This window comes from Melopsittacus undulatus, chromosome 6 (assembly GCF_012275295.1).
Source record: "Melopsittacus undulatus isolate bMelUnd1 chromosome 6, bMelUnd1.mat.Z, whole genome shotgun sequence".
NCBI classification, from domain to species: domain Eukaryota; kingdom Metazoa; phylum Chordata; class Aves; order Psittaciformes; family Psittaculidae; genus Melopsittacus; species Melopsittacus undulatus.
This window is the reverse complement of record NC_047532.1, coordinates 10547014-10563197: the sequence shown is the minus strand read 5'-3', so window position 1 is coordinate 10563197 and position 16184 is coordinate 10547014. Positions and strand designations below refer to the sequence as shown.

At 45.6% G+C, this 16184-nt stretch overlaps 1 protein-coding gene across 1 annotated transcript in view; it reads right to left on the bottom strand.

Annotated features, from left to right (window-relative positions):
* The window catches only part of JAK1 (Janus kinase 1), a 62779-nt gene extending 49344 nt beyond the window's left edge, over positions 1-13435 (bottom strand). Inside the window, exon 1 of the mRNA XM_034063859.1 lies at positions 13307-13435. The gene's annotated coding sequence lies outside the window, so the exon portion shown is untranslated. The remainder of the gene's footprint in view (positions 1-13306) is intronic.
* Positions 13436-16184: the final 2749 nt, after the last annotated feature.

Here is a 16184-nt window from a genome sequence, read left to right as displayed (position 1 = left end):
TGGCTATTCTGAGCAATATATGTTTAACTATAATGGGCAATACTTGCTACAAATAATACTTTGGGGGGGGGGGGAAAGGCTATGGGGAGCAAATCTGCCTGTTAAAGCTCATGCATTTTAGTAGGAGATGATGAAACCTAAAATCAGAAAGCACATTTTGCATACAGTAACAGTAACCGTAAGAGCCTTTCAGATCTGCAGCACAATATGGCTACTGAAGCCTTAGCTCCAATACTCTTAACCATAAAAGTACTTCCTTTTTGCTGTCCTTAAAAGCAACTGGCTTGCTTTTAGTAAAAGCAACTTAGAAATTGAATTACACGTTCACATGGACTCAGCAACAAAACCTCTTTCATATTTCATTATGCTGCTGGTTTATCGTGTAACATCTAAATATACTCAGCCTTAAACTGTTCAACCCTTACAAAAACTACTGATACCACAGCAAGCATTCCTCATCATTTACAGAAGCCTCATGGATTTTAGGGAGACGAAGCTACACTCCAAACCACTGCCCTAAATCATTGTAATTGCCATGTTATCCCATGAAAAAACAAACTTAAGATGCAACAACACATTAAAAGAATCATGCTTGGCTTGTTTTAGGAATGAAAAAACCAGTCAAAAAACCCTGTTAGCTTGTAACCTAACACACTGAAACAATATTTGTTACATGAAATACATCTCTGTATCAAAAGGTTAACTGCAGACCTCAAAGAAAACCGGCAGAAATTAGTTACAAGTGATCTCTTAGGAAAAAGTATCTGTAATTCCTGTAGTAACTTGGATGTACCACCCCTCCAGCAGTTTCCTTAAGCAACCTGAGAATTATCAGATGAATTTCACAGAGGGGAAATACCCTGTTTTCCAAACGGCTACTCAAAATCTTTCCCTGTGTCTTACAACCTGGGAACCTGGCCTGTTATCAAGCAGCACTTCTGCTTTGGTGGTTACCTGTATGTCGGGAAGTAAAATCAGTTCATTTTCTCAGATGGCTCAATGCATGTAAATCACACTTAACCAGTAAGTGACTTCTATGCAAATGCAGTCATAATCTTGTATATTAAGTTATCTTTAAAATGTGAGGTTATCTGCAGTTAGAAACAGTCATACTGCACGTCTCTCTACCACTATAGACACAGTCCTTCAATGCAAATAGAAGAAAAACCCAATGACTTCCCTCATTCTTATGGGGAAATAAACTCATGTGCTGTCAGTGTATAGACATCTAACAACTCAGCAGTGCAGAACTTGTCACTTCCATGTTTGTGCATCACAATGACCAACACCACAACACACAACAACCCATGTTGTGATCCTTGCCTTGGTATCTCCTCAAATGCAGTGCTGGAGGCTCCTGGCCCCATTACTCAAGGATTACACAGATCACACTCAAACCCAAGTGATAATCCTACAGCAGTAATTCATCCTTGCAGGCTCCTGAGGCACTAAAGCAGAGGAAAAGGGAATTTCAGTGCTCCCCACAGTTTCTCCTTTGCACTCCAAAACATGTCTATGCCAGCACTCAGGATGAGAGACGAACTTCGGAGATAGATTTAAGAGTTCCTGCTCTGGCAGGATCTTCACCTGCATGGAACAAGGATGGTCACACCATGGCTGCTCCACTCCATGCTGCTCCATGCTTCTCAAGTCACCAGCTCTTGAGCACAACAAGTTCTCAATAATGCTTGTCAAAGGGGCTCATACACAATTTTACACAACTCCTCTTGTTAGGAGAACCTCATTTCTCAGTTTCTATTTTCTTACCAAGCCACCAGAAAGCTGACTCTCAATATCCATTAGCTACCAACAAGAGCTCACAGCCTTTTAACTCCTCCCTCAAGTGTTCAGTGTGCAATTAGTCTCTTCATCTCTGAAAGTCTAGTGGAACAAATATGCAGAACCACTCTCACAAACAAATTCACCTGAATTTAAGCAAAAAGTCACAAAATCACCACAAGCAGAATTCCTAACATCTGCAAAGACAGAGAAATCCATGGGCCACTATTTCCTCATCGATCACAGCAAGCAAGAAGAGGTACACTTAAATTTGAGATTCAGAAAACCTGCTGTATTTTTTCTTTGATAGTAATAAAAGAGCTGATTTGTTGGCTTAAACCCATTGGAAATACAACACCACTCTTTTTTAGTCTCAAAAACTGACCCTAGCACTAACAGATTGCTCTGAGCGCTAACAGATTGTGACCAGAGGTCACTGAAATCAGGGCAAAGGACTTCATCTGGGCTGCTTTAAACTTTGCTTTCTGCTAGTTAGCATCACATACTTGACCTAGACCCCTGGAAAATACTTTGGATAGGAACTCAGAAAGAGCCACCCTGCCATTTTAGCTAGGAATGATGAAAGTTTAATTGAGAATTACAGAAGCCAAAACCACCATCTTTTAAATCTTACAGATTCTTTTCCTTTTACTGTAACAAGAGAGCAAACAGATGTGACAAGGGAAACAAAATCAGCATGCCAGATACCCCAATAACCAGATATTCCCTATTGGTTGCGAGCATCTGCTTGGTTTTTTTTCTAGGGGGGCTCAGTATGTAAGTTCAAAAGACAACTCTACAGCAGCATTGCTAAGTCACCAGTTTACTACAGAATGCTTACAGCGAACACCCACCACACCAGGCTTCTTCACAGTATTTAACATCTCAGGGCATATTCCCAGGAGTTTAATTTCTCCCCTACCCTTTTTAAAGACATTTTGTAGCTCATCTCCAGTTTTGGATGAGGATGAACTAGACAGGGGGAAAGGGAATTGCACCATTGTAGCACATTTTATGAAGGGTTCATGAAGCAGACTGCCTGCTGCTCTACAGAGCTATGCCATGTTCTTCAGAAGAGCTTGATTCTAAGTGAGTCCTGAAAAATTCACCCTTATTAACACAGGGATATAACATATTAACCTTCCTGAGCCTTTGCATGGGGCTTAGCAAACTATATGGTCATGTTTGTAGGTTGTGCCCTCTCTAGGAGTCCACACCATAAGACACCCCAGTAAAACCAAAAGAGCTTTGTAGGACCACAAGTGTGTATTTGTTTATGTGATTGGGATCACTGTATGAGTCTTACCTACTAATTAAACTGCTCTCAACCTCCCTTGTCCCTGAAGCTGAGTAGCAATAGGTTTTGAAAAACAAACACCTTGCAGAACAAGTGCTGATTAAATTGCTTTGAAAACAGGAGCTAAAATGTGATAAATCTTATTGCCAGCCAAAGCCATGCAAAAAAAAAGCTGCAGTTCTAACCAAAGGCTTTGCCAGCTTCAGAAAAACTATCAGGACAGCTGCTTGTATCTCAAGGCCAAACTCACCACAAAGCTGAGGACAAATCAAGTTCTTTAGGTAATTACTCAGCTTCACTGATATACACACTAATTTGTGCAAAACAAGTTGCACGGAACTCTAATGAAAAATAGGAGTTAACAGTGTGTACACACACAAAAAGCACAGCAGTTTACATTAACCTCTAAAAAAATTTATCAAGCACTTAAATAACAAAGACACAATGGCTTGGAAAACTCCCACAGAATTTGCTCATCAGAGGAAGGCATGGAACAATCTCGAGGCTCACAATGAGACAGCATAGCAGAGGTGAAGGTAATGCATGATCCTGATTTCTCTCCCTACAGAAGCTGAGTCCAACCACAGATTTATAGCTTGGCAGCTCCTTCCCTTGTCACATAAAATTATCCTCCAAGTATACAGGGCAGAGGGTGGTTTTACCTAAATGCTCCTCTGCATGCTAAATGACTCATGAAGCACATCAACAGGTATATGCTGTCGTGCAAGACAAGCCTAGAGAAAGTTATTCAGGTTAGACATAAGGAAGAAGTTCTTTACTGTGAAGGTGGTGAGACACTGGCAGAGGCTGCCCAAAGAAGTGGCAAATGCTCCATCCCTGGCAATGTTCAAGGCCAGGGCTTGGAGCAACCTGGCCTAGTGTGAGGCACCTCTGCCCATGGCAGAGGGGTTGGAACCAGATGATCTTAAGGTCCCTTCCAACCATAACTATTCCATGATTTTATCTAGGTGGACTCTATGAAGAAGTTAAACTGCTCCCACTTAAAAGCATATTGATGTTTCTTCTGCAGGATTTTCACAACACGGTGTCCAAGTTAACACATCCTTGCAGGAAGCAGGGGAGGGAGCTGATGAGAAGTGCTCTGAGCTAGAACAGGTATCCATCAGAACATGTTAGTTGCTCAACCGAAGGGTTGACATGCCACAACAGGAGTGCCTCAAGATAGTTCTACTGTGATCTGCAATGTGAAACCACAGCTTCAATGATACCCGGGCAGCGCTGCTCACCTCCTCCCTCTGCATGCACACCATAAGCAAAGAAAAATGTGGGCTCGCTTCTCACTTAATTCCATGGCAAACTTGTACCAACACAGCGAGATTAAACCTGGAGATCCCACACACTTTTACTGCAAAGTAAACTTCCAGTCAATACCAAAGGGTGAACAATTCATCTGTACAGTCAAGTTCGTATGACCTGTGTCTTAGGTTTTAATTGTTTAAGGCTGTCTCGAGTACTCAGGATTTAAAAGGTGCCTTTTTTTAAGCTAAGTAAGCCGTCTATTTGCTGATGTATCTTGCTTATATTGATGTAACTTGGCTGTGTGTTGCAAGTCACATGTACAGGAAGTTGAAAGGACTGTAAAACCCACAGGACTGTCTTGTCTTTTTTTAACTTGGTAGAAGATAACTGTTCTTTTGTAGAGCTGAAGTCCTTCAAGTCTGTATGTCCTTTCACTTACCACCTGTGGCTTTGAAGTCAAATCCATGCTCTCCTGTATTTGCCAATCCCACACTTGTAAGAAAGGTATTCATGGCCATAAGTTACTACTGAAATAAGGGCTGGCATAAAACAACACAAGCTGATTATTTCCAGGTGATGCTGGTGGTAAGACAAAAAATCCCAATGCTCCTGCTAGCAGTTTGCATCTACACACAACTCATTCATCAGGTTATGTGGGCTTGTTCTAGACTATCAATAAATACAACCTCTATGTCCCCTTCATGAAGGCAATGATACAGAAGCATCAACACAAGCATAAACTTTCTTGGCAATAAACAGTTACGATCCTAAGAAAAAAAAATGGGGATCAAACTAATTTTCTCTGATTATACCAGCACTTCCCAGAATGGGTATGAACTATTGACTATTCCCTGTCTTTAGGGGACAGAGTTATTAAGAAACTTCCTAAAAATCAATACTTACAGTCAAATAAAATACATTTAAGCTATTCTCTGCCTAAGATGGGCACTGATGTTCCTAACAGCAAACCAGTTAGAGTGATGAGGTTATAGCACCATTTCAGAAGGAGGTGTCCATTACAGCCTGCAGACCACTAAATAGACTTCACCTTTCAAAACAGTGGAAGACAGTAAGTGCTAAGTGTTGGGATTGCTGCTGTTAATTCTGTAAGTCTTCAGAAGGCTAGAAGATTCAAATATGGAAAAAAAAGTTTAATACAAACACATCACAAATCAATAGCAGAGAGAGAGGCAAAAAGACAAACAGTGGATCTGTAATCTTCTGTTTTCAGTGAGGGTAACTCCTGAAGAAGAGTGCTCCAGCACAGCTTATCGAGCTGTAAAGACTGCCAACAGAGGCTGATACATACAGGTCAGGCTCACTGCTTCAACTGCCTGGTTAATTTTGAACTTTTAAACTCTCTAAATAGATGGGCTCTGGCAATTTCAAAATCATTAGTGTCTGTTCCTCTGTGCTTTGAGGAAAAGTGAAATACAGAAGCATTCAGGAAGTGAAAGGTTGTTTCTAGCACATCTGCAGTAAACATGAAAGACACTGAGTGTACAAGAAAACCGTATCAAGTGAACTGCAAATGCCAGCTTAGAGCTGTTCTTGATTAAAAACCTCAGAACCAAGGGTGGCCACACCTTCCTTCCACACAAGAGGCCACCAGCTTCAGTTAAGATGCAAGAGCTTGAAATCCTAAGGACAAAACCAAACCAACCTGTGCAAAATAGCAGATTTAAATATAAAAGACTGAGCCTAATGCAACACTTAAGCTGAATCGTATCTTTTATACTTCCCTTCCCCCCTTAAACTTCTAACACCCCACAAACTCAGGGGGGGTACAAGGGTGCTGGAGAGGGACTGTAGTGACAGGACAAGGGGTGATGGGCTTAAATTTGAACAGAAGTAGTTCAGGTTAGATAAAAGGAAGAAGTTCTTTACTGAGAGTGGTGAGGCCCTGGCACAGGTTGCCCAAAGAAGTGGCAAATGATCCATCCCTGGCAGTGTTCAAGGCCAGGTGAGACAGAACCTTGGGCAACATGGTCTAGGCATAAGGCGTCCCTGCCCATGGCAGGGGGTTGGAACTGGATGATTTCAAGGTCCTTTTCAACCCAAACCATTCTGTTATATTTAAATCTGCTGGTTTAGAATCAAAGGCTAAGCCTATTTCAGCATTCAAGCTAGATGGTACCCTTTATCATTTTCTCTTTTCCTTAAAAATCTAATGCCCTAGAAGCTAATATAACTTTACCAAAAGCACCCAATCAAAAACCAAAAAACTGCTTTGAATTTATCATCATCCCCTGGTAATATCCAGAGGAGTGCAGAGATGAGTATTTCTGGCTGGCAAGCAACAGGAAATAATTTAGACTGTCCAAGTGCCAAGGCTTTTAAGGTTTGTTTTGTTTAAGGTATCTCTTTGTGCTGCTCGTGTCTCAAAACGAGTATAGAAGTTTGTTCTGCCAAATTGATTTCCTGAAAAACTGAGTCCATGTACAAACAAATGTCTTGTAAGTGTTCCCTCTCCTCTCTCAATCCCCTGTGACTCCAAGTCACAGATCCAGCACGGTCTGCTTCAACTTCCTTACCTAAAAAAGTAGGAGGCTTAGATCGGTCCTTACTTCTGACATGGAAGGTATAGGGACTTTTCCAGCACTGCTGCCTCCAGCACAGTCCCAGACACAACAGCTCTCACAGCAGATCTAGGGACAACCTCCTAGGTTGAACAAGAATTCTTTCCTGTTCTCAACAGCATGAGTCAATATTAACTCAATTCCCAGCCAGTAAAATTAAGTAGTTGAAAAGATCTGAAGTGGAAGATCAACAGAATTATTTTGATGGATTATGCCCAGATTGAAGGGTTGTTATCAAGAGTACTGCTAACAAAATAAAGTATTACAATAGCTAAATTCCAACTAGGCCACCTGATGGGCAATCCAGACACTGCTCAGTTTTCAAATAGCTGGAAATGACAGGAAACAAAACATTCAAGGAACACTTTGAACAGCACTTAGTGTCCAAAACTGCTAAAAACCTCACACTCTGTTGATGTATTGGTGAGTCCACAAGCCAGGGCCCCTCTCAGATCCACTCTGCCAGCAAGGGAGATTGCTCACTAAGGTCTGAGGAATATGCAAATTTTCCTTCCTCCTGGAAGTAGGAGTAACAGTTGTCACTTGGCTTTTTTGTTCAAAGGGAATTAAGCCTTTGGGGACTGGGGAGGGAATGCAGCATTTCCAGGGTAAAAGGGAGGAGACAAGTGCTGAAGGAATAAAGTGTGCCAGTGGCAGGGCACCCCAAAGCTTCTAAACCCACTGAATGTTGCAGGATATGCTTCTCCATCTGCAGACTGACTCCTCATCTTTGCAAACCTTCCTGTTCCCTCTTCCAGTATACACACAAGCAACCAATGTCTTGACTCATGGTAAATCTTCCACACTTCAGAAGTCAGAGAATATAGAATTATAGAATCAAAAAGGTTGGAAATGACCTTTCAAGATTATCAAGCCCAACCATTCCCACAGCGCTGCCAAGGCCATCACCAACCCATGGCACTAAGGGCCTCATCTGCATAGTTTGTGAGCACTTACAGAAACAGTGACTCCACCAGTGCCCTGGACAGACTGTTCCAATGCCTGACCATCCCTACAATGAAGAATTTTTTCCTAATATCCAGTCTAAATACTGAATTTATCCCATGTATTAGCAGAGCCTCCTTTACATAGCAGGCCAGCTTCAAAGAACACTTTACAAAGCAAATTTTATGAGATATGTGCATTAGATATATAGATACATGCATTTCTGATAGATGAGCTTCTTGAACCTAGTTGCCTTGTGAAAGCTTGCTCTTAAACAGCAAGCCCCTGCCGCTGCTGCTTTAGGAGCTCCATAGCTACAGCAGAAGAGTGACTTGGTATTTCTGAAAGACAGTTTGTTTACTATCGGAACTGCTGACAAAGCAGAATCAATAGCAACCCGGAGCCAGTTACTCCAACACAAGCAATTCTATTATCTGCGAGCTGTAACTGTACTTGTTCAGAATCTTAACTTCGCAGGTAGGTTCCTCCTCAAACACCAACTCCCATTTAACTTTCCCCAGGCTTTTACCACCTCACTCCATAGTCTGGTATGATGCACAGATCTGTTTTTCCATTGACTTCCAGTTCTCCTTCATTTTCTATCTTACCTTTCACATCCAGCAGGGAATTAAAAAGTCTAACAGAGTAACAGAGCACTTTTATAGCCCAGCTATTTTAAATTGTAATCATAATCACATAACATACAGAGAACCATATCCACATCACTGTTATCAAACGGCTCGGAGGATGGTAAAAGATAATGACAGGCAACATAAATGCTGCAGGATGTACTTTTCCCAAGTAGAAGCTGCTCTTCATTTCCTGCAGCTCAGTTTTTCTGTCAGTTATGTGGCTTAAATTACATTTATCTAACAGATCCAGAGGGGAAAAAAACACCTCAATTACTTTATCCAGTTTATAAAACTGGAGTTTTATAAAATAGTAGCTTTATAAGCCTGAAGAAAAACATCAGGACTTGTTCCTTAAAAATGCACCTGTTTTCAACAGACCAGGACATTAAAACCACTAAATCACACTTCCTCCCTTTCCCCTTCCAATTTCAGTCAAAAGGAATTGTAACCAACCTGCCCAAAAGAACCATCAGCAGCTTCATTTTCCAGTAACCTCGTACTCTTTAGCATCATTTCAGGTCTTTTTGGAAGGATGGGGTGAATGGGGAAAAACAAATAGTGGCCAGTAACTACAGCACTGCTAAAGACATTGAGGGAGCAGAGTAATGCCCCCTAATCTGTTGCTTCATGTAATGCATAGGACCTACAGCAACAGACAGAACAATTTAGTGGCCAAAAACCCCAAATGTTATTCTTGAGACCCCACTTCCCTTTTTGGCATGTTCTGGCCTATTTGTCTCGCCCTGCTAGCAAAACTGAGCAGTATCAGTCCATGAACAAGTTTTCTTTCTAAAATGCAGGCTCTGGATGTTACCTGACTGAACCATGTGCTTGAACCAGAGAAGCCATTTGCTGTCAATTTGGCAAGCATTTGCATTACCAGTACCTGAAATCTAATTGCATTTTAAGTGCTTTAGAGATCTAGAGCAACTCTAAGTGTGTTTACAGGAATAATACCCAATCGTTTAAGAAACTGCAAAGTGTTGGAAAGGCTACAAAACAACAAATTGAATATTGACAGTTTATTATCCAGAAGATAGTGTTCTATCTTTTTTAATTGCTGCTGGACATGAGACTAGGCAGGAACCATGACCCAACTTGTCCTTCCCTCCACAACCTGGCTCCTAAATATGTTCCGTTCTCACACCTAAATACAAACCAGTCTAAAAGGTTTATTCCTATGTGTAAAAGCCTTAACTTCTCAAAACAACTCAAACACCTTCCTCTGTATGTAAACACAAAGCAGCTCCTCGTACAATTCACGCCCAACACAGCAGTCAGATACAAGAATTCCCTGCATTTGTGCTCTATTTTGAACCTCTCTCTTCCTCATACCAAGTCAGGCAGCAGCAAGGTGCCAAGAAACCCAAGGGCCAGTTCTGCAGGTGAAAAAGGTGTTTTACCTCCAAATTGAGGGAGGATGGGGAGGAATGTGGTAGGAAAGAGATGAAATCTCCCCGCCCACAAGAGCAGGCTTCACTGTCAAGATGCTGTCTACGAAAAAGGAAAGATCTTTCCCAGCAATGCAAAAAGGGAAGCTGGTTTCTGCGAATTCAGTCTTTTATTTGGAAGACTAAATTACTGCAGAAGTGTCCATCTAAGCTTACTGTATTAATATCATTTATTCTTCCAACCAAAAACCCTGCCTTACTTCCAGCCCCAAAGTGGTAAGGTAAAAGAATTAAAGCAAGTTAAATGGCACATTCTGTTTGAGTGAGGAAAAAAACGAACTTATAGAATCATAGGATAGTTAGGGTTGGAAAGGACCTGAAGATCACCCAGTTCCAACCCCACGGCCATGGGCAGGGACACCTCACACTAAACCATGTCACCCAAGGCTTCATCCAACCTGGCCTTGAACACTGCCAGGAATGGAGCACTCACAACCCCCCTGTGCAACCCATTCCAGTGCCTCAACACCCTCACAGGAAAGAATTTCTTCCTTATACCCAGTCTAAACTTCCCCTGTTTAAGTTTTAACCCATTACCCCTTGTCCTGTCACTACAGTCCCTAATGAAGAGTCCCTCCCCAGCATCCCTATAGGCCCTCTTCAGATACTGGAAGCTGCTCTGAGGTCTCCACGCAGCCTTCTCTTCTCCAGACTTACAAGGTACGTTGATTTTGCCCACTTTTAGGTACGCTTCAGCATTTTGCTTTGTAATTCATACAGGTTTGCTTTCCAAAGCTTTTGTATCAGATATTCTCTCCAGATCTTGCTTCCCATTTGTTGTTCAAATAAACTCATTGAACAGACAAGTCAATTTGGACATACAGAAACAGTATGGTCTTCAATGTGCTCTACAGATACATAGCCTACCTCTCAAACAAGGCCACTTTTATGTTAATTCTGAAAGACTTCTGCAGTGCAAAAGACTTCCAGGAGTTCACAGACTTAACATTGTTCCAGTTCTGTGTTTATATTCTTGTGCAAATTTTAACCCACTCACCCTGGCTTTTTGCAAGCTTTTCATCTAACCTTTCCCAAAGGTCAAGTGGTCATATTTTTGCTCTGCATGTGCATAGTGTTCTCTGTTCCTCCAGGCTTTGGGAAACAGCTTGCAGATACTTAGACAACACAGAATCATAGAATAGTTAGGGTTGAAAAGGACCTTAAGATCATCCGGTTCCAAACCCCCTGCCATGGGCAGGGACAACTCACACTAAACCAGGTCACCCAAGGCTTCATCCAGCCTGGCCTTGAACACTGCCAGGGATGGAGCATTCACAACCCCCCTGGGCAACCCATTCCGGCACCTCACCACCCTCACAGGAAAGAATTTCTTCCTTAGATCCAATCTAAACTTCCCCTGTTTAAGTTTTAAGCTGTTACCCCTTGTCCTATCACTACAGCCCCTAATGAATAGTCCCTCACCAGCATCCCTATAGGCCCCCTTCAGATACTGGAAGGCTGCTCTGAGGTCTCCATGCAGCCTTCTCTTCTCCAAGCTAAACGGCCCCAACTTTCTCAGCCTGTCTTCATACAGGAGCTGCTCCAGTCCCTGATCGTCCTCGTGGCCTCCTCTGGACTTGTTCCAACAGTTCCATGTCCTTTTTATGTTGAGGACACCAGAACTGCACACAATGCTCCAGGTGAGGTCTCATGAGAGCAGAGTAGAGGGGCAGGATCACCTCCTTTGACCTGCTGGTCACGCTCCTTTTGATGCAGCCCAGGATACAGTTGGTTTCTGGGCTGTGAGCACACACTGCAGCTGGCTCATGTTCATTTTCTCATCAACCAACACCCCCAAGACCTTCCCCTTGGGCTGCTCTGAATCTCTTCTCTGCCCAACCTGTACCTGTGCCTGGGATTGCTCTGACCCAGGTGTAGGACCTTGCACTTGGCTTGGTCAAGGACATTTAAGACATGAATTGCTAAAAACATATTGACAAATACACTTGTAAAACCTGCCTGTGATCACTAACTGAACACCACGAACAACACCAAGACCCCAGTGTGGTTCATTTGCTCAGACAGAGCAGCACGTCCTTCCGTGGCTCTCTATTTCAAAGCACCTGTGTCAGTGTCACCTCACACAAACCCAGATCAAGGTGCAACTTCCTGCATATTTAAAAAACAAGTGCCAGGAGGAAATGCCAACCACTCCCCTTATATAGGCAAAACTGAACTGAACACTGAGCCTCAGCAGCCGTGAAGAATACGGTACCAACACACAACCCGCTAAAGAATTCAACTGCTGAAAATCTTCTCCAAGGAAGAGTTAAACTGGGTTAATGGGGGTTAAGGTTAAACGCTGACGCAACCCTGAATTATTTCTATCTCTCCAATCAAAAAAACACCACTTTCTTGCACTGCACTTATCTGCCCTCCAGGCTGCCTCAGAATTTACTCCTCATCCTTTATCTATCAGCCACCCCCTTAGCTATATGCTTCCCTAGCACCACCCCATCGTCCTTAAGCACAGTCTGATTAAACAGAGCCAGGTCCAGCCTCTCCTGCCACATCGCACAGCTGCCATGCTGTCTTTCTGCCACCAACTACACGGTTCGCAGCAGGGTTGATGTACTTCAGGCTTCAGTGTCCTGGTTCTCCTCAGAGATGAGCTTTCTACGTGTACGTTGAAAAGCCCAACTCAACAGGGTTGTTCCCACATACACAGAGAGCTGAGCTGTAGTTTTAGGGTGTTTGGAGAAGGTAGAAAGTAGGTGCAACTTGGCAGTTACCTGCTCTGCATCCTTGTCTGTCCTTTCAGGTGATGGATAACCAACCCCCGGCTCGATGGCTGCCACCACCCCCAGAGGAAGGAGAACAGGGCTGAAAGATCACCCAAAACCGCCCCTTTCCCTTGCAGATGCAGTGATGCCAGGCTGGCAGCTGGGCACAACCAATGCTCCCAAGCCCTTAACTTGCACAGAAGCGTGAGGCAATTATCTCCGAGCAGCTCCACTTGCAGAGCACACCGAGTCCGCCTGGGGGGTCCGAGCTCACTCAGGAGCACCCGGGTGCACTCCAACTTCACCCATTTCCACCAGTGACCAGAACCGAAGTTATTTCATTCCGGTTCCTCCTATCGCCGAACACCGGCCCCCACGACGGGGCGGTGGAGCCGCCTCTCACCATAAACGTGGCTCTCAAACCCCCTTCCCGGCCCGTCCCCGCTTCGCGCTGAGGGGAGCCCGGCGGCCCCGCACACCCGAGCCGAGGAGCCGGGCCCGGCCGCCGGGGAAGCCCCGCGCCTCCCCCGCGCCTTCGGCCATCTCGGGAGCCTCCCTCAGGAGAGGCGCCCGCCGCCCTCACCGCCCTCCCCGGCTCCCCCAGCCCAGGGCCGCGGCAGCTCACTCCGGCCCCACTCACCCCTTCCGTCGCACCCGGTCCTGCGGCTCAGCCGCTGCCCCGTGGGGCTGGGGGGCGGCGGGGCTCGGCCCGGAGCTGTCCGGTGCGGCCGGCAGCGAACCCACGGGCGCCCGGCAGCGGCAGGGCGGCGGTCCCGGCACGGCGGCGGTCCGGGCACAGCGGCGGCTCCCGCCTGCGGAGCATGCGCAGAGCCCGGCCCGCCCCGGGGTGGTGCCTCCCTGCGGCCGCCTCCGGTGCTTGGGGGGCTGTGAGGGCAGGGGAGCGATGGCTCCGCTGAGGTGCTGCCGTGACCTGCCGGCGGAGCCCCGACGGGACGGCCCGACCGAGGTCGCAGTGGGGTGACTGGAGCTCAGACAGGAAGGTTAACAGGGTTAAAATGGGTCTGTGTCCCGAGTGGTATGGAGAGAGATGGAGACATCAGCGAGTGGGGTCAGCAACTAACGGCGGGTTATTAGCAGGTGATGAAAACCAGCTGCCAGCTAAGGTGCTGTGGCACCGCTCAGTGCTGAAGTTGTGGGGATGTCTTCACAACCCGGAGCTGAGGCCACAGTGGTTGTTTCCACAGACCTCCATTGTCTGCCACGGCGTGGGCTGAGCTCTGGGTGTTATTTGTTCATAGAATCCCGGATTCATTTATCCTGGAAGGGAACTTGAAGCTCATCCAGCTCCAACCCCTGCCACGGGCAGGGACACCTTCCACTGGAGCAGCTTGCTCCAAGCCCCTGTGTCCAACCTGGCTTTGAACACTGCCAGGGATGGGGCAGCCACAGCTTCTCTGGGCACCCTGTGCCAGCGCCTCAGCACCCTGAGGGAAGAGCTTCTGCCTAAGAGCTCAGCTCAGTCTCCCCTCTTCTGGCAGGTTCAAGCCATTCCCCTTGGCCTGTCCCTACAGGCCCTTGTCCCAAGCCCCTCTCCAGCTTTCCTGCAGCCCCTTTAGGCACTGGAGCTGCTCTCAGGTCTCCCCTTCAGGAGCCTTCTCTTGTCCAGGCTGCCCCAGCCCAGCTCTCTCAGCCTGGCTCCAGAGCAGAGCTGCTCCAGCCCTCGCAGCAGCTCCATGGCCTCCTCTGGACTTAACTCCATCATCTTTAAAAACCCTACAACCCTATCTCATGTCTGCCTCACGCAGACATGAATGAGCCGGTGTAAACAACTTGGTGTTTACACCAAGGTGAGGAGCCACACACAGTTCTCCCCGCTGCACAGAAGAGAAATGGGTTTCTGCACTGTGGTTTCAAACTCTTCTCAAAGTCGCAGGAAGCTGCACAGTTATCAGCTAGAAGGTGATTCAGTTCAATAAAATGATTTCCCCCTTCCCACGCACACATATTTGTCATTTTATTCTGCTTTTGGGCAGAATTGACCTAATAGCTGAATTGGTCAGTAAAAAACTCCAATACTCTGCTGAAGGTGCCCCCTTTCAACGTAATGGTTCCTGTTATTCAGACTCATCAGAGCACACTGATAACATCTTTTTATCAAGGTCTTCTCATGCATGGCATCACATGGGTGTACAGGTCCCATTGCCATTGCAAAGTGTTCAGACACCAGCACAGGTCACCAGTCCCAGCTCATCTGCCCCAGCTCGTGCCCCAGCAGTGGTGAGTTTTGAAGCTCTTTAGGAAATCAACCCAAAGCTTTTCATTTCCCATATCAGAGCTGGGAGGCGAGAGCTGACTGTGTGTGCACATGGGTGCATGTTACAGCCTTCCAGTGTCTGAAAGGGGCCTACGAAGAAGCTGGAGAGGAACTTTTCATCAGGGATTGTAGTGATAGGACAAGGTTTAAACCTTGTCCGGGTTTAAACTTAAACACAGGAAGTTCAGGTTAGATACAAGGCAGAAGCTCTTCCCTGTGAGGGTGCTGAGGCGCTGGCACAGGGTGTCCAGAGAAGCTGTGGCTGCCCCATCCCTGGCAGTGCTCAAGGCCAGGTTGGACACAGGGGCTTGGAGCAAGCTGCTCCAGTGGAAGGTGTCCCTCCAACCCAAACCATGCTATGATTCTATAGTGGGTGGTTGAGGTTTACAAACTAAAGGTAGATGATCACTGATTATTTCTTTCCCCTCTCCCAAGAGGAAACAAACCAGCACTATCTCACCTGTGTCCACAGCAGTCGAGGAATCAGCAGAGCATAATTCGGATGCTTTTGCAGCATATTAACCTTTTTCCTCAGCCACACGGCATTATTGGGTCTGGATTAACCATGCACTGTGGGTGCATGGGGAAGCACTGGAGTCTCACCCTGTTTCCATCACTCTGGTAATCTTAATTCAGATTAGGAAAGAGCCTGAGGTTGGAAGGAGAGAGGTCAAAACCTGCAGACATGTGGCTGTGTCACAGCTCTCAGGTCCCACCATTTCTCCTTCCCTGCTTCCCATGATCTGCCTGCAGAGGATGTGGTTCCACTGATTAGAATCAGGAACACAGAACCTAGAAAGCTTTGGGTTGGAAGGGTCTTTAAAGATCATCTGACCCTCTGCCACAGGCAGGGACACCTTCCACTAGATCAGGTTTCATTCTTGATAGCCCTTTCCATGGCTTTGCCTTTATAATGATAAAATCAGGTTTTCTTGGTGGGTTTTCATGCCAAATAACGTACCAGATTTTTATCGTTATTTACAGGCAGGGTTTGTTTCTCAGCACAGCAACTGATGCCATGAATGTCCTTAAATCCTGAAGCTCAGAGCTGCGAATCAAAGCCAAGGAGGTGGCTGTGATGGAAGCATTGCATAAAAGGCTTAGCCTGGGGCTGCTCCAGGCTGCAGCAACTCAGGGGAGAGCAGCTTTACCTCTGCCTCCATCTAAATTGGTGTCTATAGCCCAAGACCATGTCCAGGAATGCCCCAGGCTCCCAAAGGCTCTTTCAGTGAGAATTAAACTC